Source organism: Canis lupus, chromosome 2, assembly GCF_048164855.1.
Source record: "Canis lupus baileyi chromosome 2, mCanLup2.hap1, whole genome shotgun sequence".
NCBI lineage: Eukaryota > Metazoa > Chordata > Mammalia > Carnivora > Canidae > Canis > Canis lupus.
This window is the reverse complement of record NC_132839.1, coordinates 36,543,831-36,548,523: the sequence shown is the minus strand read 5'-3', so window position 1 is coordinate 36,548,523 and position 4,693 is coordinate 36,543,831. Positions and strand designations below refer to the sequence as shown.

The following is a 4,693-nucleotide window of genomic DNA, read 5'->3' as shown; positions in this document are numbered from 1 at the left end:
GTGTCTTTTCACAGTTGAGTTAGAAGTGCCCCACTGGTTATGATGGGAATCAATTTAAATATACTTTCTTGATCCCAGAAGTTCAAATATGTGGACAGTGGTTACACCTGACAGGATGATTTGTTATAGCACAACTTATATATTTCAAATGGACAAAAAATTAGTATCATTTACAGTATCTTAAGATAAATTGCCTTTGAATGGGCACTTCCTTTCCAGTACTTTTGAGGTCTACAATACGTATCTAGAAAATGTACTACTGTGGAAAATGACTACTCAAATCGAATGGTGGGGGGAAAGGGGAGGGCCTGTGGTTTCTCTTTTTGATTAATTGCTGTAACACTGTCCTTTGGGTGGCTGAGGGAGTTTCATGTTTTCTTTAGACATCATTAGGCACAGGAGCTCTTTCAGGACAACTTTGAAGCTATATGAATTCTGCCATTTTGCTAGCACTGATATGGCCCTTGGATCCACCACTCTGTTAGAACTATTAACTCCATTCATATTAATTTTTGTTACAAATCTTACAAAGGGGGGGTGTTTCTGGGTATTTAGGTCCACATTCTATTTTAAGGCTGTATATTCAGTTTTCATAAATTGTTCTTGGAGGCCCAATTATCATCCCGGTCTATCTTGTAAGTGTCATGTCTTTGTCATCTTCTAGACCCCAGCTAACTGTGCCATCTCCTACTCCTTTCTGGCCTTCTTCCAGTTCTTCCAACAATTGAAAATTGTGAGGGACTTTTACTCCCGAGCCCGTGGTGGCTGCCATCTTTCATCACTATGACTTTTCCTTGTGTAGGAGATCAAGTCCAATCACTGTGGCCTAGCCCACAAGCCCTCCATGTACTGCATTGGCCTGGCTTCCTACTTGCCTCCACTACTCCCCTCCCCTGCAGCTCAGCCTCCTTGCCTCTGCCTGGGCTGTAGCTCACCACCCCCAACACATCTCATGCTTCCTGATACGTGTTCCATTTGCCTCTGCCTTCTCTCCCCACCACCTCTTCTCCTCCTTGGCAAATTCTCACCCAACTCCAAACCAACCCTGGCTATCAAATACACTGGGCAGACTCTGGATTTTTGGAGGCTTATGGACCAACCTCAATCCAGTGCCCATCATTGTGTGTTTGTGTATAAGAACTTAACCTCTCTGCACCCTAGTTCTCTTGTCATGTGGGAATTATAATATCATCCCCTTTGCATAGCTCCTATGCAATCTTTCATATATTTATGCACATCTTATATCACCTTTTTTTCTGGACTATCTTTCCAAAGATGTTCGTATAGTGAACAGCTTTGAAAGATAGAGATAGTATCTCCCTCTGTGGCAGAGGGTAGATTTGTCTGTTGGCCAGGATAATAAGGGTACTGTTGCAATTTGCACAAATCTGTTAGTAATCCTCTTGTAGGATTGGGGAGTTCCTAAGCTCAGGGCTTCTCAGCTGTGACAAAGACCCAGTATGTGTGTGCAGTATCCTCTGGGACCATCTGTGCACCACTCTCATGGAACTTTGAGGGCAAAGAAAACAGACGCTATGAGTAATGAAGTTCTTTGTTTCTGACCTAGAAGTTTTGTGTTTTCTTCTAGTTTCCATGAAGAGGGATCCCTGGGTGGCGCAGCGATTTAGCACCTGTCTTTGGTCCAGGGCGCGATCCTGGAGACCCAGGATTGAATCCCACGTCGGGATCCCAGTGCATGGAGCCTGTTTCTCCCTCTGCCTGTGTTTCTGCCTCTCTCTCTCTGTGTGTGACTATCATAAATAAATAAAAATTAAAAATAAATAAATAAATTAGTTTCCATGAAGAGTAAGAGGCTAACTAGTTAGCTCGCAGAGAGGGTAAACTCTCAGTTCACCATTCTTGATACTTTTCCTTTGGCTGAAGGAGACTTTCTTACTGCAAGACAATATGATAGAACCTCCAGGAGCTCCTTTCTGGTTGTCCTCACAACTTAAAGACACACATGCTTCTGTTACAGGATCAATTGCAGCCAGCTCTGTATCCAGACACAGTGACTGGTTCATGGAACTATGAAGCCACTTTTTATGGAATAAATTAACATGCCTAAAGATTGCTCTGCTATTGAATCTACTGCTATCTTGCATCTTCTCATGCCATCACTCCTTCTCTGTTAAAAATATGATTTTTAAAAGTATATAAACACGTATGCATTCATTATTTAGTTTAAATGTTTCTTTTTATTTACCTTTTTTTAATGATAGACAGAGAGAGAGAGGGAATGAGAGAGAGAGAGGCAGAGACACAGGCAGAGATGCAGGCTCTACGCCGGGAGCCCAACACGGGACTCCATCCCGGAACTCCAGGATCGTGCCCTGGGCCAAAGGCAGGCGCCAAACCACTAAGCCACCCAGGGATCCCCTATTATTTAGTTTAAAAGGTAGCCCCTGTTTTAGTCAGGGCCAAATGCTGACACAGAGTTCTTCTCAAGGCTTAATTCAGCTTACTTGGGTTGGGGCTGGGAGGTTATGAACCTTCCAAAATTAAGTGCAAGTTGTGTGAATTTTTGTATTTTCCCAGGGAAGGGATTAGTGTTTTATTGGAATCATAAAGTTACTTGTGCTAGAGCCCCTGAATTGGATACATGTTAGCCATAAACAAACAGGGCTTTGTTGGGTTTCCATGGAGGCTGTGCTGAGAATAAGCCAAATGGTGTATCCTCCAGGCCTTATCATGGGAAAACCATGAAAAAAAAACATGAAATGCAAACACAAATAAGGAAGTCTGACCATTGAGGGGGGCCAACAAGAGAGAAGATCAAATAAGAGAGGAAAGACCCTTCTACACCAGAGCAATTGCCAGTCAAGATGGGACATGGAAACTCTACCAAAATAGCTATTTTTTTCCTAAAAACAAAATATTTTAGGGGTGTCCGGGTGGCTCAGTTGGTTAAGTGCCCAACTCTTTGTTTTAGATCAAACTGTGATCTCAGAGTCATAGGATGGAACCCCACATTGGACACTGCACTCAGCACAGTCTGCTTCAGATTCTCTCTCTCTCTCTTCTGTTCTTTCTCTCTCAAATAAATAAAATCTTTTAAAAATCCTTTAAAAATATTAAGGATTCTTCTAATGTGTATATAAACTGGAAGATAATATCAGAGGAATTCACTCAGTGTTTTAGTCTGCTTGGGCTAGCATAATAAACTACCATACTTGTGGTGGTTTAAACACAGATATTTATTTTTTCACAGTTCTGGAGGCTGAAAGTCCATGATTGAAATGCCAGCATGGTAGATTCCTGGTAAGGATCTCTTCCTGGATTGCAGATAGCTACCTTCTTGCTGTGCTCTCATATGTCAATGGGGTAATAGGGCAGAAAAAGAATGAGCTCTTCAGTGTCTTGTCTTTTAAGGTAGCTTATCCCGTTCATGAGGGCTCCACCCAATTATCTCCAAATCACCTCTTAGAAGGGAGGTAAGATGGTAAAATAGTAGAGGAGCTCATTTCATCTGGTCCCCTGTATTTAGTGGGTAACTATCAAATCACTTTGAACACCTATGAATTAAACCTGAGATGTAAGAAAAAAATTGCTGGTATTCTACAAACAGAAGAGCGATGACTTTTTGCAAGGTAGGAGTGCTGAGAAGTGAAACTGAGAGGATATATTCAAAGATAAAAGGAGAAGGAGCCTCCAAAAGTTGGCTATTGAAAAGTGAAATAGCCCCATAGTGCAATATCATTAGTTTTAGAAATCTGCTTCAGGGAGAGACATCCCTGTCTGAAAGCTGCTCAATGGGGAAGTCTGGCAGAATCCTAGGTGGGACAGTGTGGTCCCAGGATCTGGGGCACAGAGAGAATGAGGGTGTCAGAGTTGGCAGAGTTCTGAAGCATTGGAGTGGGGAAGCCAATTTCAGTCTGCTAGCCGGAGGGGGCTCTCAGCTTAGATCACCATAAACCTTGAACCACTGCAGGATCCACAAAGACTCTTGGTGTGGCGGTGTCTTGCAAAGCAAAAGAAGTGGCAGCCCTCAGCCTTCCCCTGGAAGAAATATTGAGGGTATGTGCATGACCTGACCACTGCTCTCTGTTGTGCCCAAGATTGCAAATCCGAGAAACCACCAAGGAGCCGACACCGATGCAAACACACGAGGGTTTATTTACAAGCTCTAGCTTGGGTCCAAGTATACCCAACATAGCGGAGCAGGGACTTGGACCCCGAGCCTAAGAGGCAAGAGGCGTAGCAGCTTTACAGGGGCCAGTGTCCAATGGGATTGTAACATATGCAGAAAGTTGCAGTCATGTTGGTCCACACGCAGGTGGCTGATTGAATTACATTTTACCCTATAGTATCCATTTGAGCTGGCCTATTATTTTGGTCAGAATCCAGGCGCAGTTTTGGCGGACACAAGGCGGGATTACATTGTTTTGAGCCGATTTCCGATAAGGGTGTGCCCAGCAGTTTGACTAGGGTGGGGCAGCGCCTTAAGCAAGAAGCAGGTCATGTGGGGGTCGTATAGGAGGTGGAGGTGCAGCACAAAATGGAGTTAGTCCTGCTCTGCTTGTCCAGGGGTAGGGGATTTTTGTTAAATATCCCGGGTCCCACACTCTCCTTGGGGGTCCAGTAAAGGACAGAAATGCTGAGACTTTCCATCTTCCCTGAGGAGGGGTGGTGTGGGTGCTCTCCATGTACGGTTCCTGCAAAGAACAGAATGCTTGACCCTCCTCCTTCCCCC

The 4,693-nt window shown here is 43.9% G+C and overlaps 1 pseudogene; it reads right to left on the bottom strand.

Moving 5' to 3' along the window:
• Positions 1 to 310: 310 nt before the first annotated feature.
• On the bottom strand, positions 311 to 777 carry LOC140610090 (ubiquitin-conjugating enzyme E2 variant 1 pseudogene; annotated as a pseudogene).
• Between the last annotated feature and the right edge of the window lie 3,916 nt (positions 778 to 4,693).